This window comes from Labrus mixtus, chromosome 1 (assembly GCF_963584025.1).
Source record: "Labrus mixtus chromosome 1, fLabMix1.1, whole genome shotgun sequence".
Classification (NCBI taxonomy): Eukaryota; Metazoa; Chordata; class Actinopteri; order Labriformes; family Labridae; genus Labrus; species Labrus mixtus.
Window position 1 is genome coordinate 13,407,878 of NC_083612.1, and position 22,669 is coordinate 13,430,546.

The window sequence follows — 22,669 nt, forward strand, 5'->3', positions numbered from 1 at the left end:
TGGCGTATGTGTGTGTGTAGGTGTGTGTCAGCGTGTGTGTTGGTGTGTGTGCTGACTGCAGTCAATGACGGAGCCGCTCCGTCACAGTCAGGTGTGTCCGCGTCGGCTCTGAGCCAAAGTCTAAATCTGACTGTAGACAAGGCCAAAGGCAATGAAGAGGATTTTAAATGAACATTTTATTTATTTTTTGCATGAATTTTGACTCCTACGTGCAATTACGTAAATGAGGGAAAGAGGGAGGGGGATAAGAAAGAAAGACAGAATGTGCTTTGACATCTCTGTGAAAAGGGTATAAAAGCCCATTACCCAGCAGTATCTAAAAGATGATGAGTGTGTGGGAGAAGCAGAAAGCGAGAGAGTCGAGGGAGCTGTTTTCATGGCTTTGCCTGCCAACAGCAGAGAAGTCACCTTGGGAGGGAGGCAGGACAAGAGCTTCTCTGCTGACGGGGCTAAACAGTCTGCTACCCCTCAGCACACAGATACACATTGACAATATTCTTAAGAGAGATCTCCTGCAAGTCCCACTTAGCACCACACCAAGATGTGTATGCTCTGGGATAAACACCTGAACATGGCAGAATAGATTCAAAATGATGTTAAATGGGGACAGTGGCTTTTTCAAAGATTAGCATAAGCATGCTAGTATTGTCCTCTCAGTGTTTGACATGATGTGCATGATGATGTGTTGAGTTGGTTATTAGCTCCAGCATTAAACAACAACACATTACACTCATTAGTGTTTTCAAAGGAGGTGTAAACATTTGGATTATCTCATTAGCAAGTATCCATGCCTTATTCAACTCAATTACAACTGTAATAATTGGCAAATTAGGCTCCAAGAGAAGATTCTGAGCTCTGATTTATGAAGTGAAAAGGGTTGTTTTTTTCGTCGAACGTTTTGTATCAACAACCAATTAAGAGACAGAAGAAGAGAGGAACTTAAGTGTTGATTAATGTCCAGGGGTAAAACATTCACATGGGAACAAATCATGAAAGCTAGCATTGTTTCATCAGACCAAATTAAAACAAAACAGACATTTACTTTTATCCAAAAACAGGCGGAACTCACTTAAATTATTATAAGATTCAATACTAGATTAACACCATAAAGTGAAATTTATTTTACAAAAATATTAAGATGAGATAAGATTAATTCTATTGTCCCAGTGGGAAATTGGCCTTGGAATTCAAGCCAAGACTTGGACTTTTAGTCAAACATATTCTTATGACTGTGCTCATTGTTTCCCATAACTCTTCCAACCAGATTGCAACATTTTTATTGTGAAAGTTTTTCCAAAAACAAAGTATCTAGATACATCCAATAATTTATCTGTTCCTGGGAGACACGTTTTCTCTGTCTGTTTATGTATAGGAACATTGAAGCTGAGCTGAGCTAACTTACTGGTTATCTTTTATCCTTTCTCAAATACCCACAGGATTATGTATCTACAGCAAACAATGATTTACACACAACTAGCTATTACTTATTTTGGTAGGAACTGTGAAACATGTTTGTTTTTCACTGCGACAGACAGATCACCAAACAGAGGCAGAAACTACCCGTCACTCTTCTGACAGAATGCTGACATTGAAAATGGGTCATTGCATGTTTAAATCTGTGGCCTTTGCTTTCAAACATGGCCCCTCTTGGCTGTGACACTACTGGACCTTAAGCTCTTTAGCTTTTTAAGGCCAACACTTTAGTCCACTGGCAATCATTTCTTTGGGCTGGAGGTTCATCCCATATACGGCTTCCAAATATCTTCATACCTCAAATAGACATGTGAATATGATTGGTAAATTACCTGAGGGAAATCTGCTCTGCTAGATGATGTTATTAAACTGCAGGTTTATGAGGAGAATCAACTCTCTGTGTTAGTAAATGCCAAGTGCTGCCGGGAAAGGGCGTTTCATACTGCTAGAGTAGAGTTGTCTGTGATACCAGAATTTAGAATTTACAGCTTGTCCCAACAGCACGCGGCGTGAGCGAGCAACAGCGATAAAATACGCTTCATTCTATCGTTTCCTATTGGAGTGTCCTTACGCGCCGTTTTGACCCCAACGGCCAGTTTCTAATTTTCTCTCTGTCGCTCGCAACGACATAAGCGTTTTTTCAGCTCAAAGTCGTTTATTAAAGACCCTTTAAGTGTTGTGAATTGAGTCAACAGCTCAACTCAATACAAAACTGTTTGCAAGGGGAAACTGAAATTCACAGAATTAAATATTGAACTGATGCAGTGTGGACAGCCAGCGTTCTATCATGCACTATAGGACGCAATATCTAACGCTCGCGTACTGTAAGGCCAAGGTGTTCGATACTATTCTAATCAAAAAAAGAGGGTGTAGGTACCACATTTTGGGTGATTTCTTATTTTGAATCAAGACAGATTGCAAACAAACTTTTTCAAACTTAAATGCAGTAATAAATTGACAGCGTTTGGAATTTTGACCAACCAGGTTGTGCATTATAGACAGCGCTCTCTTTTTCTCGTGGCAACCTTTGATTGAAGATGTGACTAAAGTTTTTTTTTAAAGCTTAGTTTATATTCGATCCATCATTCAAATTACAGAGATTGTGTTGTTTTAAAACATGTGGTATTAAAAATGTAGACAACCTGATTAAGTAGATGAATGATGCACTACACAGACATTTCATTAATCAAAACAAAAGTACTGCCAAATATACTTGACCTAACCGGACTTTTCTTCTCTCTCTATGACAATCCAGGGATTTTTATTCTTTCTAAGCTTGTACAGTATTTATATTTCAAAGCTTATTTTGCAGACAAAAAACCCTTTTTGACCAGTTTTTCTAAAAAGGGTCAAACGTATTATTGCATGTTTCAAAAGTGACATGTACTACTACACTGCTTTTTGCAGTAATTCATACATTTTGAATACATTTCTATTTAGGATGTTTTGATTTACTTCCATTCATTTCCGCTGATTAATAACCGTGAAGTACAGTATTTGAGACTTGTTTGGTTCATCCATTAAAAGTAAGTTTGTCTAGTTTCATATACTGATAAAATGGCCGTTCACCTGTTGTCGCTCATCTGCTGATAATTCATGATGCATATCCTTTGACTGTGATGTTAAAATGAGTCAAATATTAAGAAGAAAATTAGTATATTTCTCTTGAGTGAGATGCTTTTTGCCACATACAGCATTAGTGGTTTGGCACAAAAAACCTGCCAATAAAGCTAGCACATCAGGGCTCAGCATGGGATTATTATAACTCTATCTGGACAGCCTGTTCTCATTTGCTCTGTGATTGCTTGTATGTCTGTGTGCATGAGTGTGTGGACGTGGGTGGGAGGGCATGAATGTGAGTTGGCAGACACATTATGTGTAGGTGGGTGGATAACTTCTATTACTACTACTAAACCAGTATGTGGTGTTAGATTTCATGAGGTATCAGAAAAAGAACAAAAAGAAAAAAAAGAACATGCCTCTTTAATTGTATATCTTAAACGGTATGAGTGTGAGTGTGTCTCAATCTGAATGACTTCATCTTGAAATGGCTAAATGAAATTATGCAGCTCACAGCTGCTGCCTTACATAATATTTAAATATGCAGAGCAAACAGAGCAACAGTACTCAGCTTTTAGTTGTTCACTAAACAACTACTTCACTGTCCTCCACAGACACAGGGGGCATCAGCGGCTGGCTCTTAGCATCGATTGTTGCCCTGAGTTACCTTCCTGTCACTTTGAGTTTAGCTTTCAGTCCACTGGGCTCAAGGGAGAGGCATAATAGCCGCAGTGGGATTTCTCTGTTCAACGGACTGACCTCTCCAGAAGGCAGAGGTCAACTAGTCCTTAGTCTGCCAACCCACCTCCAGCCTCAGCCGTTTGAAAGGACTCAATTCTATTTCATATTCAAATCCATTTCTGAGCATTTAGAAGCAATTCAACTGTGTCATTTGTTAACAGCATGCTGCTACTATAGAAAGAAGTTTACTCAGACTGTTCTTTTTGAATTCCCCTTTGATTAGAAAGCAGCAACGGCAGCCCCTGAAATGGTCCAGTTGTTTTTGGTTGGATACCACAGAAATAGCAGTGCGCCAGGGCTATGGAAGGGGGGGGAGGGGAGAGGGAGAGAGGGACGCCGAGGGAGGAGAAGGGTGACAAAGATGAGGAGGGGGAGGACTGGCCTACGGAGAACCCCTTTGTGTTCCTTGAGACACCAGCAGAAATGCTCCCCAGATAACACCAAAGTGAGTCCCTGTGGTGATAACTGATTGTTAAGGGCAGACACACACACATACACACACACACGCACACTTAAGTATGTATAGCTTTACTTGAGAGGAACCTTAACGCAATTTTAGGGCTCACAACTCTGACCTTAACCATCTGCTCTGCACCCCTAACCCCACCCTTCCCTTATTTTAACTTACACCTCTAATCTTAGATTCCTGCTCACTTTTTGCAGATGTTTTCATCCAGTTAAGGACACCAATGGTGAACTGCATAAAACAGTCTTGCTCAGTTGTTGCTTAAATAATATAATTATTTCTGTAAGTTGAACCCTGACAAAGACATGCTCAGAATAGTGATCGTTCTCACTTCTTGTCTTGAAGGTCCTGACATGCTTGTTTCTTTAAATGCTTCATATTTAACCGTACTGACGTGAACAACATGTAATGCAAGGTAGCGTTCCAGCTGTGTTAAGTGTGTTTGCAATTACATATCTGCAAACACGGCAATTATGAAGGAGGCCCTCGATGCTCTGATGTCAGGCACACACATGTGGTCGGAAAGACGTCTGAAAGCCATTTTCAGAGTGTTTATGGTACAGATTCTGCTGTTAACTGTATGGCTGTTAAAACTCCCAGAGCATTAAAAAGATTCAAGATGTGTTTTTAGATACGAGAGCTTTGACAAGTGTCAATGATTATGCCATTTATTTTTCATGTGAGATTTTATTTATTCAATCCTTAAAGGAAAATATTTGCCTCAGATAGAGTCTGCTCATTTACACACAAAAAATCTGAGCACATCCACACTCAAAGTGTCTGAATTCCTTTCTCGGGGCACCTCGCCCACCATAAATCTTAATTGAGTCTGATTTAGACCACTGGCCATTTGTCAAGCTTAGTGTTTACCCGCACGCTCTCACACACACACTGCCACACACACACACATTAAACTGAAGGCTGAATCGCTTACCTAGCAACCCCAAACCTGCTTTTCCTGGAGAAGGAAAAATACAGTTTAGCAGATTAAGAATACTAAATCCAGAATTAAGCTTTTTTTGTGTCTTGTATGCACTCCAAATGAAGCAGATAAAAGAATGAACACACAAGCAGCGTAAGCCGTGTGCGTGTGAAAGGAGAAAAAAGTGTAGAAATAAGAAGAAATGGTTGTGAGAAAGCCACAGAAACACATTCATCACAGTCAAGACATTCAGATCTCATGAGCTCATCGCCTGTCAGAAAGCTCCTTTACGCTTCTCAATGTGTGTCTGTGTGTGTGTGCCTGTCTATAAAATCTGTACTTTCCAAATCTGTGTGAAAGCCTGCACTGTGTTTCCAAAAAGAGTTGGGAAACTCTTCTTTCCTTTTGTCACTGCATGAATCATTCCTCTGCTGCAAATTCATTCTCACAATCCAGACTCTCTCATAGTAGGTGACTTTCTCACCAAAGTATGAGCAGAACTCATTGATTCATTGTGAGATAGTGCAAAGGGGGAAGCTTTGTTGTGGCTTCTTTTGGCGTTCATCTTTTTTTAATTCCATTGTAGTTTACTCTCTACTCTGTGTTAATAAAGGAAGGAATCATGTGAAATTATCCGTGAAACATCATTATTAAACATTATTAAACATCCATGACACTGAGATTACAGTAAGTGCACATCAAGTGTGTGTGTGTGTGTGTGTGTGTGTGTGTGTGTGTTGTCTGCAGTCTGCAGTCTGCACAATCACGATATAGGATGTGCTTCCTGTTGATGGGCCTGGGGACAAGGCTACAGTATAAGTGCTTGGAGACAAACGCATGTTGTTTTGCTTACTTGGATGTGATATAAATATATGACTGGTGAAGAAGATGCTGTTTAATGTAAATTGTCCACAGTCTGGTATTTAACACTTCAGTGTTGTTAAAATGAGATAACACTTTATTCAACAGAAGCTTCTTAGAAACTTAATTGTATCCAAAAAGATGTCATAGTCCGCTAGCCTGGACTATGACATAGTCTGGTTCCCAGCCTGGGGTACAGCAGAGATCTCAGGAGTGAGGGTCTGTCTGCTCGGAGGTTGTGGGAAATAAATAATGATAACACACTTACTGTCATATCCAAACCGTTTCAAGAAATGCTGAACATTACAACTTTTGTGATGGTATGCATCATTGCAGGACTGATGTATAAGACCGCATTAGTTTCAGCCTGATGAACCTTATAGTTTGGCTTATTATGATAACTGGAGTCATTGTCTTTATAGTAATGTTACTTCCCATATCTTAAAACAAACCCACAAGTAATCTGATCTTATTTGAATAGAGAACGAAGGCAGACATTGAAATTACGCTCAAACATTTTGCAAACTTTAACTTTATTGTACATTTTTGTATAATCTTCAAGTAACCAATCTGTATGTTAAAAAGACACAGAGCAAGTTCAAGGACATTATATTCAAGGCACTGATCGTGAAAACTGTATTTCACAGTGAGCACAAGCACTGAGGAGGGAAAACATTCTTGATTCCTTTTTTTAGTATCATTACAGTTGCGCTGGTGGACAAAAGATGTCAGCTATGCAGGCCGATGCAGTGTCACTGCGGTGAGAGTCAGGGTGGTCCGTTTCCTCTCTGGAACAGTAGCTGCCTGGACGGGAGGCTTGACGAAGTGTCATGGAATCTACTTACGTAATTTTATCCCACATCACACTCCCTTGCATGAGGCTGACAATAGCTGTGCGGCGTTTTCATTTCCTGGGTGCTAATGCAATGTCAACTCGTATTAAATGAACATGGTCAGAAACGTGGTCAGGTAGGAAGAGCCGGGATGTCCTTATGATGGTGACAAACACGATTCTTGCCACCTTTGAACAAACAGAATATGAATTTATCTTTGTTTTCATTATAATGTCGGTGAAGCTGTTCTCTACACTGATTGAGACGGGGCTGAAGAGGTGGACAAACAGAAGAGAGCATTGAGTGGGGAGTGGGGCAAAGATTGAAAGCACATCCACGGTGGATGATGCTACCACCCACACTCGCTCCCTCTCTCTCTCTCTCTCTCTCTCTCTCTCTCTCTCACACACACACACACACTCACAGACATCCACACTGGAGTTCATTAGGGTCAGATCCAGCTCTGTATTTCGCCTATGGGCACTGATAGCAGAGTAAATATAGATATCAGTTTCTTTGCAGCACAAAATACTCTCTTCATTTCCTTTCCTCATGTGCTTTCCATCGCACTCAGTGTCTCTGCTATTCTCTCTCCTTCACTTTAATTTACCTCCATCACTTTGTGCTACTATCAGTGCTCTGATCTGCTCAATGCTGCAGCAAATATGTGAGTGGTCATGGTGGTTCAGTGTTCTGAACAAACTGATGAGCCCATGAAGAGATCACATGAAACATAAAGACATAAGCCTCTTACTGTAAAGGCCACATTATATGGTGAAAGTGTCAGGTCTGAGCCACAGATGAATCCTGTTATGTCAGCAGTTTTCTGGATGAGTGTCAGGTGGGGGTTGTTTCTGCTGTATAAATCAAATGAAGAAATCGTGAAACAGACTGTAGATTATAACGCCATTTAATGGTCAGACAACTTTACGGAACGCACATGCTTCCAAATCGCTGACAAAGTAACAGTGTTACTCACGATCTATGCACCCTCTTTAGCCCCCCCCCCCCGACTTTGAAAAAGGAGGATGAAAATGTAAAGAAGCAGCAAAATAAAAAGTAGTTTTAGTAATCTTAAATCAAAGAGCGTAGGATATGCACACAAAACAGAAAACTTCTAGATGTGCAACGGATGCTAACTTAGCTATTCTGAGGTTTATTTCACAGAACTTTGATGAGTTTTTGTTAGAAACTGTTCATTACTGTAGAAACTGTCAAATTCATGTACAAATGTCATACATTTATTTTATTGTAGACTCTTTTCTTAAGTCTCGCTGTGTGGATTTCCATTGCAGTCACTATGGTAACACAGTGGGTATGCCTGTCTGCCTAAACAGCAACAGTCTATCAGAGATAAAACAAAGAGCCTTTAGAAATAATGGTCATTAAAATTCATACCACTCCAGTCATGTCAGCCATGAATTATTCTGTGATTTCTGTGAAATTATTCACATTTTCGACAATCTTAACCACCCTTCTTTAAAAGAATATTTCTTTAAAACATATTGATGTATCACCCATTCATATAGATGTCTATAAGAGCTCAATAACACTGCTTAGGATAAGTTTATAAAGACATTGTTCTGCATCTGCACATCCTCCTCCTTCAGTTTCCTTCTGAAGCTGCCTTCTTTTTGAAAAAGTTTTGGAAAAACTAAACTTTCAAGGTTTTTTTTTTTATAAATCTGTGTTGGCTTTTTGAGCAGATTAGAGGACAACAAACCCTTTCTTAGGGAAATTGTGTTAATACCACAAAGTTAGACAATTAGTGTATGCATCTTCTCTGTGTGTTTTTGTTTATGCCACGTATTCACCAGTTGAGAGGCGGCAGTGTCTGCATTCCAACCCGTTGCTTCCTCACCCCAGTTTTTCTGGGTCTATGCTGATGAGCTGGGTCATTTCTTTAAGTAGCTGGTGCATGGAAAGAGATGAGGTGGACACAGAAACACATGTCAAAGTCACAGAGGGAAGAAAGTGCAAGGAAAAGATACAATGACAGAAAGACTCAGCTCAGGTCAAAACATTAGTAATGAAACAAACATGAACGTGAAAGGTCTTTTTAGCCTGCTTACCTTCCTCCGCAACAAAATGAATAATGAGCCAAAAATGAGATTTGGATGCTCCTTTTTTTTAATTCACACATAAAAACTTCTCTTATGAACATCAACAGCATCTTTTTTAAGGACTTTTTATGTCTTTATTTAGAGATAAGACAGTGGATAGAGTCAGAAACTGGGAGAGAGAGAGTGGGGAATGACATGCGGGATAGGAGCCAGAAGCCGGACTCAAACCCAGGCTGCCCGCCTCTAGCCACTAGTGCCCCGAACAAAATCTTTTTAAAATTAATTTTAGATTACAGTTTATATAACTGTTATCAAAATTCAAAAACTAAAGCTATGCAACTAAAATTAAGTTCAACTGAAGACTGTTGCCATGCTGATCCCACTGAGAATCACCACCCCGTCCTGAGCTCGTTGTAGCTCTGAGCTTGTTTTGGTTGGATATGGGTGCTGGTGGAGAAAATACTTAAAGGGATACTTCACCCATTGAAACATGAATCTGTATTGACATTGGGTCATATATGTAGTAGAAATGTGAAATAAATTTTGAAGTTGGTGCCTTCTTGGCCGTGAAAAGGCAGAAAGTGTATTTTTGGCTCATGTTGATGAAAGACCCCAAATCCCAGAATGCACAGCACCGCAGGCCACTCCCACTAAGGTCCTCTAGTTCAGAATCAGAAATACTTTATTAATCCCAGAGGGAAATTCGATCGTTACAGTTTCTCCAAAATAAACAGTATAGCAGTAGAAATATAGTAATAAAAACATTTACAGACATATTTACTTCAACACATGAGGCCATTTCCTCAACTGATTCTGAGATTTCTCCCAGAATTGATCTTGGAAATTCCTGGCAGAAAACAGACTCTATGTCTGTGTCCATAGGCAAACGGTGAGAGCACCGACACTACCAGTCCACCCCAGCTCGAGCCGGCCCGGGCTCCTCGTCCACACCGCCGCCGACGGGCAGGCCTTATGTCTCGGCTGCTGAGCTGGCAGTGTACCGGCTGTGGCCAGCAATATAGCAATATAGCAATATAGCAATATAGCCGCGAGACGGTTGCTGCCGACAGGCAGCTTCCAGTGACGCAATTTTTGCATCATTGGAAGCTCCTTTTCAGACTTAAAATTACAAATATTTCCCATCTCAGGGGAAAATGAGGGTGGGATGCACGACCATTCAAAAATACTACCAGGTTTCTAATGATACAAAGCTTAATGCAAATGGGTGAAGTATCCCTTTAACCAAAGATACATAGATTGTTTTTGTCTTTTTAATGAGTTTTGTTCCAATACTGGGTTGGAAGGATACGGACTTACATGGGGAAGATGAAACCGACCCTTCAGAGATGTTCTGTCCATGTTGTCTGTATCTGTCAGATGTATCAGAGAACTGTTTAACATCACATCAGCTGTTAGAACTTCATAAACTTCATATATCTCTAGAGATAGGCTCACTACATCTCTTTTCACACATCAGTGGCAAAAATTATGTTGATGGACAAGACGATGAAACTAAACTAGGAGACTCTCCAACATCATTTTGGTTCTGTTAACCTTCAACATTATCAGTATAGTGTAGTTTAGTAGACGAGAAGAAAGGCTGAATTATGCAACATTTAACGAGACAATATTGCTGTAATTGTCCTTTAAGTCAACAGTGTTGGCCACACAAGGTGAGGACTGTAGCCTGGGAATACACCTGACATTGAAAAATGGGAGCTGGGAATTCCTGAGCTGAGGGTAATAAAGGCTAAAAGACTTTATTCCACATCGTCAGGGGAAAAAAGTGTTGTGGTTTTGAGAGGAAAGGTGCTGAGAACAGCAGCAAAGAAAGGCAAGAATAAATAAAGCAGGTCCTTGTGTCAATGAAAGATAGGGCAAGGAGCTTCAATGTTAATCTTTAAAAGTATCCCTTTATAGGTTACTGTATATTCTGTGCTGTGGAACCGTTAATGGTGTTGGCTGGAAAAGTTTGTGAAAGTGTGTCCTCACACAGTTCAAACTAAGATAAGACAAAAAAGGTTGCTGAAGAAAAAGAACAGTACAAGTATAATATACTGTAATATTTACGGTATTGACAATGATATTGCTATCATGCTTTTCTAAATAGTTGGTGCTAAATGACAGGCTTTTCACTTTAGTATTGAGCACTGTTGTCACTTCATCATGTTTTGTCCTGTGCTGTCATTTACATGTAAAAGGAGGCCGACTCACTCACTGTAAACCAAATCTACCCACCAGTACAAATAAAGTTACCTTACCTTAAATATCTGTAATAAAATCAATGAGAAGACCTAATGACTGCGTGGGTGAGGCTTGTTTGGGGTGAAAGAATCTTTCAAACATCACATTTATTGGTTGTCAAGCCACCTACTTGGTTCTGTTAGATTTGTTTGTTTGTTTGTTGCTGTGAAGTGGGAAGTCCTGGTAATGCTTTTTGATATGCTGTAAATTAGCAAATTAACGTCACCAACCAACTCAACTTCTTCACGGAGGCCATTTGGTTACCAATAGATAGATATGTGTGATATACGTAATACATGCATGTACATGTGGTCTGATATTATGGTAATGAATCAAATGTAAATTAAATGGGTGAGGAGGTTTTGCATTGTACAATATCTAAATATTTTTTTGAAGATAGAAAACGTGTGTTTGTCATGAAGATGTAGCTATGTTGATTGATCTTGGTAAGTCAAAGATCATTGTGCTTTAGATATTTGGCTGTTTGGCTCACTGGGACTCTTTTTTGCAGTGTCAGCACTTATCAGCTGACTGGTTTAAAATAAGTGATTACAACTTATTTTTTACTTTAGATCAAATTGCCATCAAGAGTAACACAGACACATTTTTCAGAGGGGGTCAACAATGCTGTTTCATACAGATCAGCTCTGAAGTTGTATCCCCACTGATTACTAATAGCTTCATTTAAAAAAAAATATATATATGTTTGTCAACACAGTTAATCCGAAACACTCTAATACTCTAAAAAGTGGGATACACAGAAACAAGGCTGGCGTAGATTATACACGAAGCTAAACTATGAATCTGGAAGTGAGCAGACCCAGCGAGAGTAGATGGTGCCAATAAAGAATCCCCGATGGAATAAAAGCCTAAATTAAATATTTGTCCCAAACGAGGATGACGAAATGAGGTCTGTATTTTACAGCTGGCTTTAAAACTGGCACACATTGGTGAACTGTACCGTAGAAGTCCTTTCGACCGGCTGGCAATAGATCAATGAAACAGACTGGAAAGATGTGCATGAGTGACCATAAAACAGTTTTACAGCATATTGCTAGCCTTCCAATTGCTGTCCTGCCCTGTGAGTAAGACTGCCCTTATGTCTTTAACCGCTTCAACAATGGAAAATTACAACAGACATATGAAGACACACGTATATAGAACGAAAGTACCATTAGTGTGTCGACCCCGTGATGTCATCAACAGAGAGATCCTCTGAAATATAGGTCAAATTCACAACACATTAACCTTCACACACACATATGGGAATACTGTCATTTCAAATGTGGCTCAACTCGCTCACACATGGGTGGAAATTCAAGTACTGTTCCCTCTTTCTGTCTGTCTATCAGGCGGTCTGTATTTGTGAATAGCAGACGTGTCTTATTTCATAATTAATACGGAAAGCTGTAAAAGAAAATGTTGAAATGATACTAGAGAAATTATCACAGTTGTCCAGGAGTGCTTGTAGTGGTATTAAATGCTGTACATGTCTGGGAGTCCATATGTGAGATAGAGATAGAAAGCATAGGACAGGGTGGTGAAGAACACATTAACACTAGTTTGATCACATTGTCCTTTTTTTTGCCTGAATAAGCAACCTGCCATCACCATAGTTGCAGTTAAACCTGCTTACTGCAGTAGAAAAACCCATTAGAAGTAGTTTCCTCCTGATCCCTGCTCTGAATAAACAGGAACATCTGGACTTTCCCTGCCCCCACCTTAACGCTGGCAAAGGTGCCAGAATTGCTGCAATCTGTTTGTCTCTCACTGGTCACACCTCATTTCTATCCTGCCTATATTAATACACTGTGACAAGAAGATCTTTCATTTGTTTTGAAAACCCAAGAAAAGGGGAACATGTTTGGCCCATTCATCCTTTGAAAAATTGGCGTCATAAAGTGGCTTTATCTTTCTTTTTGCTACATGGCTCCAGAATCATAACACACCCTGTCCAAGTCATTAATTGATTTATAATATAGAGGGCACATATAGTAGGTCGTTTTATTCTAAGACTAACAGTTTCTTTATTTAATTTCACAGAACATGTACGTATTCCTTATACCCAACTTCAATGTGAACCCACTAGTCCATTAAATTGTGAGTAACCATAAAGAGATTACAGGGAGCTGACCTTCTGCACTAATGTGATATAGACAACGTGTATGAGGTTTCTGTACAAGGACATCAGTTATCTCTTTGCCCTAGGTAACTCTATCAGACAAATAGCTTTGCACTGCTGATATCAGGGATCCTTTGCTTCTGTGTTAATCTCTCCAATACTCGAGTTCTGAGAAAAATTGCTCAACAAGGAGAGATGAAAAGAGATACTGGTGGTTCAAACTCAGGGTTAAAAACATTTATAATTCTTGAAGTTTCTTGTGTCACAATGTTTTATATAACACCAAATATAGATAGAAAGGAAAAAGAACCTGGATTTCACTTTTAAAATTTCACAATTAATGTATTCACACTCCACAGTCACCACACACTATTCTGTTTCTTATATTTAACAAGTGCCTGCCAATGCATCAGTCTCAGCTTCCATCGCCTATAGCCATAGGGGAGTGATGGCTCATGTTCAAGGCTTCCAGTGTACATGTAGGGAGCAGATATCAGGAAAACTGATATTAGATATCCAGACCAAGACTTGGTCCTCTCTCACTGTTTGCAGTTCAACCAGCAACCTGAGACATGGACAAGTCAGTATGGAGAAGTCTTGGATCAGGATGTTATCTGCCGTCATATGTAGGTAGCTTTGATGGAGTTAAGATATGCAGTGTGCTTCTTTTACTGCCCACATGGACTGTTTGTCTGCATACAACCAAAGTCAGTAAAAAGGTGATTGGTTGGTACAACATAGACTTTAACCAGAAACCGTGAAGCTTCCCACAACAAACATTTTGCCCCTTCATATGCAGCAATCTGGAGGGTAACCCGAAGAGCAAAAGTGGCGTCTGTCCAAGAGGTGAGAAAATTGAAAGTGTATAAATGGTCTTTCTGACACTTTCCTATTGTTTGATTTTGATTTGTTTTGTTAGGTTCTCATCAGTTGCATTTTCAAATTCTACATTATTTTTTGTGCTACTGCTATCAATGGTGCAAGTCACACTCTTTCCAATTGATTGCATCGTACAGACTTTTATCCGTAAATCATTTTCTTAATTTATTAACACTTCCACGTGAGGTTATAAACAAAGAGGGAGGACCTAGATGCAGACTAAGAGGAAGGATGTATTGCAAACAAGGGGAAAATCAAAAAGGCTTACTTTGAGTGAAAGAGGAATAATTATCCCAAAAAAAAACAGACACCAACAAAAGGTGAAGACACAAGCAGATTCTCGAAGAAACACCCACACAAGGAGCAGGGTTGAAGAAAAGAACTGGCACAGGGAAAACAGGGATGGCAAAGACAAAATACACTGGGCTTAATTAAGGACGGGTAAGACAATTAGGAGGTAGGTGAAAACATTAAGGGCGAGGCACGCAATCACACAGGCAGGAAAACATTCAAAGGCAAAAAGATTAGCAACAAGAGAGACATGTGGAAGCAAAAAACAGAAAACCATAACTGACCAACTACATGACATTATCTTGAACTCAACCTTTATAATCAAAGCAGTGTTTCAGAACTGAAATGGTTTGTCTTATGAGGTTGTTCCTGGCAACAGGATCACGACTGGCTGATGAGTATTCAGACTTTCTGCTTCTGTTCCTTCTTGAAATGATTATCCTATCTTTGTATTTGTCTTCCAAGCAGCATCACATCACTGATAGAAGATTTATATTTCCTAGCAGAACGGGTCCTTTTTTGCCAAGGTTCAGATGGTCACTGTCTGGAACAGGCGGGCAGATGGTCTGGCATTTGGTTTGGCCACGTTCCCTGTCTAGGTTTGCTATTTCATGCTTTCCGTCCTTCTAATCCTGCGGAGAGAGACAGAGGGAGGTAAAAGAGATAGTGAGAGTACAGAGAAGAGAGATAAAAGAGAGGGCAAGGTAGACCCCTGATACATGGAAGGAGGTCGAGAAACCAAAACACTGGTTCTCTAGTCTCTGACAAAACTCAACATGCCCGTCATATTATTGAGTCCCTGCTGCTCTGAACTTCAAAGCTTTGTGTCTCATCCAAACCACGATCAAGAAGTAGCTTCTTCTAGTGTGTAAAAACTGACAAATGAATATATGATGTGCTTTGTTCAGGAAAATCAGACAATTTCAAATGATCGTTGTTACTCAAAGTTCAATAAAATGATTTGCTTGATGGTTGTAATTGGAAAGAGAAACTTGGTTACTTGAAGACTTCCTCTTGGTAAAGCTTTCTTTTTATGAACTCTCACTCTTACAGTGTAAGGATATGTAATTATCTGCTCTGTTAGGGCGTTTTCACAGCAGAAATCAAGACTTGTCATAGTAATAAACCACAAGTGTTTCTAATATTAACAATTATAAATCAATTATTAAATCATGTTTAATATCCTCTCATCACTCCTGATTTTCTCTTCTCGTCTAGTTCTGTTTGTTTCCTTCTTTTGTTCTTGTTTTCTTCTGTGTGTGCGTTGTAAAGCACTTGGGATCATCTGTGTTTTGTGTTAAGTGCTGTATAAATAAAGTTGATTTAATTTGTTTTGAGAAATTATGACAGTATAACAGCGAGCTATTACGCACAATAGCAGGACCCAGAAACGGAAGCAGCTAAATAGAATCAAGCCACCTCTTTTTTATAATCATGTTTTTTTCCCCCTCATTCACATCTAAATACCGTTCATGAGAAAGTCAAACCCAATGTTGTGTACTGCAGAGATTTTGCACCGATGGACTTTCCTATAGGACCCTTGTGTTGGAAGTATATGCTCGCCTTACACTTGAAAAGAGTTCAGATGATTCTGTAGATCTGTATGCACGCTGTAGTACCAGAAGTATTCCTCTGTAATGACTCACCAGAGCTGATTTGAATGTCAGCTTCATGATCAAACCTTCTGCAAGTCAACCTGCTCCTCTGGCAATCACCTTGAAGTTTGGAAACGCAATATGGTAACAGGTCTGATATCATAACTCACAGACTTATTAATCATTCCACAGAGCAGCTTCTGTGGTCTCCACTTGAATGATGGATTCCAATAATCTGATGAAAGTGCTCCTTCATGTCCCCTTCCTTGGACTTGGGCTCAGTGCCATTTAGCTTTCTCAATTTGAACTGTTGCCAGAGGGATTTCCTTTCAGTGCTGATGGCATTTGTGTACCATTACATAAATCATAAACCTTCTTTATTGTTGCGTCAGAAAATCTGTGTAAGCTTTCTCTTAAAACGCAGTTGTAATTATCTATACTCATTATCTTCACTCAAACAGACATCCACCACATAAAGAATGGAAACTGTACATTCAAGTTGTCTCTGCTAAACTGCATCATTACAGATGATAATTGACTGTTTTGCAAGAATTACAGCTCTTAACAAAAGTTTTCCCCGTTTCTACTTGATGATCATTTAGTGTAAAAATGAATACAAGGCGGTTGAGTGGCATTAAAGGAAACTGGTCATCTCAAACTAGAAGATAATCTTTTGATTTTGGGTCCCATTAGTCCCTCTCAACCTTTCTGAAACAGATTATCTGGCAAATGTTTTCGTGTGTTTTGAGGGGTTTACAGAAACAATCTTCACAATCCTGACTGGATCTGAGTCTTCCCCAGATTGTGACATCCTGTAGTGTGGATGGAACAGAGATAAAAACCCGCAAATATAATCCCACAAAAGCCAAGAGAGCAAGATAAAGTGGATGTGTCTTCAACAGGTCATAGCATCCTTGATTCCTGACTCATCCCCAACTGCTCAAAAAAAGGCCAAAACAATTGATTCCTTCCTCTCTGCCATGATTGCATTCACAGTTTTCTTTATTTCTTTAGTGCAAAAGTGCAATGATCTGACAATTAGAGTCCGCCTCCATGTGTTTTTTTTATTCATTTTTCTGTGGTCATCTTTGATCAAATGATTTTCGTGAGAGTATAAATGGCATAGCTCCTCACAGGATAAAAGAACAAGTTTGTGGCTTCTTATCTGAATCGTCTGGTGTTTGCTTTCTTACAGTTTAATTATTAGCAACTGGTAGTATATATGTCTGTGGGCTAGGTGGTTGTGAAGCAGTCAGAGGGGTATTTCTATCCGGATATTGTTCATAAAGAGATATAGTTTAAAGGCTTCCTGGATTGTCATATTTCATCATTCTGATGCTACACTTTAACCTCTTTTAGTTATTGAAAATGTCAATATTTATCTTCAGACGGCTGTAGTTGGCTCAGTGTGTGTGTGTGTGTGTGTGTGTGTGTGTGTGTGTGTGTGTGTGTGTGTGTGTGTGTGTATGTGTGTTTGTGCTGCAGGCAGGTGGTCGGACAGAGGGGAGTTAATCTCTGTCTGGTAGGAGCCTCCTCTGCTCCTCCTCTCTGTCTGCCGTTTTCTTTGTGTCTAAATATTTCATCGTTCTTTGTTGGTCTGCTCTTAGCTCTTCCTTCATCACTTGTTTCTTATCTTGTCTTCCCTTTCACCTTGAGTCCCCTCTTTCCTCTCTTTAAAGCAGGACCTTTATCTCTGTTCCTCTTTTGTCACTGTGCCTCATGTGTCCTCTTTTGTTCCTCCATCTTTCCTATAGACCTCTCCTTAACCATCAGTCTACAACCCCCCCCACCCCCTCTGCCATTCGGGGTGCAGGACCCAGCTCACTCATCATTATGCTCCAAAAAGCATGTGGCAGCAACTCCTGGGGGAAAAGGGAAATCTAGCACAGGGGAGATTATTTATTTAGACCTTTTTCTGTTTTTTAGTGACCGCCCTTATAAATGGAGGAGGAGAGATTGAGTCACTCTTATGTTTGAATCTATAAAATTGAGTTGTTTTCGAGTTTAGAGGACAGGTTTAGTTTTATGTCAGATTTATGAGAAAACACCATAATGTATGCATAGCAACATCATCATCTGGAGGATAACGCTGCTGTCAACAAACTCCTCTTGAGATGGATGGATTCCTGTACCCCCACTCCTCCGTGTACTTGTGATTGTTAAGTGCCCTTCAGCTTGGTTTCTGGGTTTCCTGTCCTTGGGTAGTGAGCTCTTTGCATCATTACCGCTGCTTAATGGGGGCTGGCTCCAGGCCTGAGAGCTGCCATTAGCTGCAGCTTCTGCATCTCCTGTCATTATCAGAGTAATGCCCTATTATGACGAACAGACTCTCCAATACGCATACAGCACTGGCAGCTGTTTCAGCAGGCTCGTATTAAGACTAATATTTGGTTGAACTTTATTTACTTTTTTTTAACCAATATTTAAGTAAAGATGGTTTTACAGAGATGTCTCACTCTGCAGAGTTTTTAAACACAAGTTGTGCTTTAAAATATTCTTTTGATGTTTAAGTTTTATAATGAAGAATGAAAGAATGAACCCTCACCATCAAGAGGTAACTAGAGGTGTTTAGTTGTGTTTAGGTCACACCTCATGGAGGCAGTGGTCCTCCATGGTCCTACAGCTTCCAATTTCCTACTCTATCCATTGACCTATTTAAATAAAGTCAAAAGTAAAAAAATAAAAATAAAAATTTAAATAAACAAGGAAGACAGACAGTCACATTCATCATCAGGGTACTATATAGTACAGTAGGTATATAATTCAACACAATATGATTCATAACACTAACAAGATTTATGAAGTCATTTTCATTTTTTGAATCTCCAAAAGAAGCATCTCTTCATCTCTGTCCCGCTTCTCAAAAAGAAGCAAATAACTAACCATGTAAAATCTCTGTATACCGTCACTTACTGCACGACAACCAGCAGTAAGCGTTCAGTTCCCTAATAGTCTTAACCAGCACAATTGTCTTACACAGCTTACAGTTAAACAATTGCAGCTGCAGGGCTCCACTGGCGCTTTTTAACACACATTGTGTGGGTATTAGGGAATGCTTTGTAATGCATAGAAATATTGTAGCTTTACAGATGTAGCACACAGCACCACCCCCGCCTGCCAGTGGGGTGCATTAGCTATCGTTGCTTTACAGGTTGACATTATCAAAAGCCATGGCCTTTCCTGTAACCCTACTGTTTAATGAGATGTATTACAGTTGAGCTTTTACAGTGTGTTTGTGTGACCTTAATTGTTTAAGAAACTGCAGAAATGATGTAATAGACATTAATGGGTTGGATCATTGACACTGAGTGAGTGCCAGCAGCTCCTGCGACCACTCTTTTCAGCTGATTTAAATAAACGTGGGCTCCAATAGTAGTCCAACATTCCTTAACTGGCCATCTGGAAAAATCTGACAAAAAAACCAGATGGACTGATTCACTTTGGGCTGTCGGAGCAGGTGTGTTAAATCTATTCTGTTCTCTTTTATTTTATTCCACTTTCTCACAGCTGCCGTCTCTGGCTGTACCTCTCTCTTTTTAAAGCAAACTTTGAATGCATAATAATTGTTTCTCTGGCCTGAGTGTTTTCTCTGCCTCTGGCATTGTGCATCACTTTTTTAAAGCAAGTTATTTTTCTTCAAGTGTCTACAGTCTGATGTCTCATTGAAACTTGTGAGTGTACCTTTCAAATAAGTGCAAACATTCTCTTTTATTTCCTGCTCATATTTTTGTTATGACTTACCACACCTGTCACTCACTGTTGACAACTGAAGGCTCTGTTCATCTAGCTTCTGTGACTCATTGTAATCTCTCACTCAGCATCTCTCTCTGTCTCTGAACACAGCCTTTGAGGCTTACTTCCGTATTCTAGGACAGATTAGCATCCACTGTTAAGCACGTGCTTTTAAGAATTAAAACCTTCATCATATAAACAATACAACCCTAATAAAACTTTCCATTGGCAGAAGTCTTGATAAGTTTATATGTAATGTTAAGAAATGCTCTCCTTGGATATAATTTAAAAAAAAGTTTTAGCCTTTAAACTTTCTATTTTAAAGATGTTAGCAGCATTAAGTCCTTTGTGTCCACCTGTAGATACGAACTTGTCTGAACTTTGCGTCTGTCAGCGATAAGGCCCTGAAGGTCTCGGGTTTATGGAAAGTGGAAAACATTTTAAACCAGAAATATTTTCCTAACCCCAACACTCTGAGTTATATCTAAGGCTGAAATGTTAGTCATTAGCAATGTTATAAGGGTCTAATGCATTCTGTTTGAAATTGTCTCAGCTTGGTGGAGGGAAACCGGTTGATCATTCTGAAATATGCAGACTTGCATTTCTATTTGCATTTCATTTGTAGGGTTGTGAACAAGCTCAGAAGATGTATCTTGTAATATTTTATATTAAATATTAAACTGTTTTCAGTGGTCACTTTCATAAGGGAGAATTTTACTGTTGGTAATGGACTGATTAAATAGTGACAGAATAATCCTGATAAATTATCAGAATATATATATGCAGTGTGTGGTATTTTGGCACTATTTCTGCGCTATTTTTTTTTTGTCCATGACTTTAACTATGCAAGAAAATGTGTCTTAAAGGGAGAAGGGTGAGCATCAGCATTGCTGCACTGAAAGGGATTTATGCCAACCAAAGACGCTGACTGTCAGCTGTAGCTAGAAAAATGCAAATGCTTTACTCTGACAATCTGCATCTTCACAGCACACAAAAGTCTTTTATAAGCCACAGTCGTCCCATCAGGCTTTGCTGTAGCAGTGCAGAAAGTGTTCCAGCACTTCAGCCAAGCTGTGACACTTCCTGTGTAAGTGAGAACTAGAGATTCCACTTCATGCTGAGAAAGAAATGTGGCCCAAGGAGCCAATAGGGTTTCTCTCTTTATGGTGATATTTACTCCTTGCAGAGACAGGAAGTCGTCATAAATGGGTGTACAGTATTATTGCCAGGAGAGGAGAGGAAGAGACAGAACATGGCATGGTGGCTTTACAGAGCTTCAATGTGTCTGAATGACCGGACATGCTGTCGTCCTGTGGATTTCTTTTTGTATCCATTGAATATGAGCTCAGATGGCCCCACTTCCGTATTTGGCCCCAACATCTTGATAGGAATAGTTGAACCCATTGATTTGATTGAAAGTGTGTATAAATGGCCTTTCATGCTTCATAATGAGTCTGTCTCACGTCGATTTTGTTGCGTTTGAAAAGAGAGTGGACGTTTGACTTCAGCTGGGAGGATGGATGAGTGGAACTAAGTAAATGGTAAATGGTAAATGGACTTGAGCTTATAAAGCGCTTTTCTAGTCTTCCGACTACTCAAAGCGCTTTTACACCCACCCCATTCACACCCTGATAGTAGTGATCGCTGTGTAGTATCATCCATCAAAAGTAACTAATCCCATTCATACACCACCACCAAAGCAGCGGGAGCAATTCAGGGTTAAGTGTCTTGCCCAAGGACACATCAGACATGTTGCCCAGCTGGGGATCGAACCCTACCAACTGAGCCACAGCCGCCCTTAGTAGTAAAGGTGCTTTCCTTGTGAAAATATCATTTTCTAGGTGGGTTTTTGTGGATTGTAGAAGTATGACATTTATCGGTATAGTTTATTTCTGTTGTTTAAAAAAAGAAAAGAAATAGAAACGTACAGCTTTAAGGGTATCAGAAAAAGGGTTATAAACTCAAAGAGAGATGAGGAAAGGGAAAGATTGAGTGTGCATAGAGCAGCAGCAGAAGTGCCTTGAAGCAAGATGTTTTTAAAAAAGTCAATAAACACACTCCTCTGCTCTCTGGAGTGGTCTTATGCCCTCTAGCCATGAACACTACAGTAAATGTATACTAGTGCAAACAGGCAACATATGGTCAGACATGGACGCAGGCACGGAAGCAAACGAACATGCACAACACATAATAAATGCTGTAGACAAAGTATACTACACACACACACACACACACACACACACACACACACACACACACACACACACAAAGGCCAATGAAAACCTCCTCCACATAAACCTGCAGGGCTCCACCCACATTTCAGAAACACTCAGACAACCGTCAGGGGATGCAATTTTCACTATAACACCTGCCTCTGTGTATCGACCTGAGCAGAGGTCGTTTCAAAACTGTTTGTAGTGAAAGACACAAGATTTAGGAGCTCCTCGTACCAAAGAGTAACTTAGTGACCTTAAATCTTTCAATATGCATTAAATAGAATGAAAAATACATTTTTCATTATTTTCAGGTCTCCTGATAATATTTCAAACGTGGAAAAAGGCACACATCTCACAAGGGGACTTCAGTCAGTCAGTTTCTATTAACAAATGTGTGATAGTTCCACACAGTCATCTCATGAAATAAGAACAGACACTGATGCTCAAATTAACTTCAGCTATTTCAAATATTGCTCGCAGCTTGTTGATATAATTCAACACATGGTAAACACAATGATTAGTATTTTTTCCTCCAAGAGAATATGAAGCATGATAACACAGAATCCAACACACCACTGAAGTGTTATAACTACAAACAAATTAAATAAATCGAATTAGATGAATAGCATTTGACACTGATCTGGATTATGCTGGTTTATGAGGACTTTGAC

General features: G+C 39.6%; 1 protein-coding gene across 1 annotated transcript in view; it reads left to right on the forward strand.

Annotated features, from left to right (window-relative positions):
• coro2ba (coronin, actin binding protein, 2Ba) overlaps positions 1-22,669 on the forward strand; it is a 48,887-nt gene that overhangs the window by 2,960 nt on the left and 23,258 nt on the right. The window lies entirely within an intron of this gene.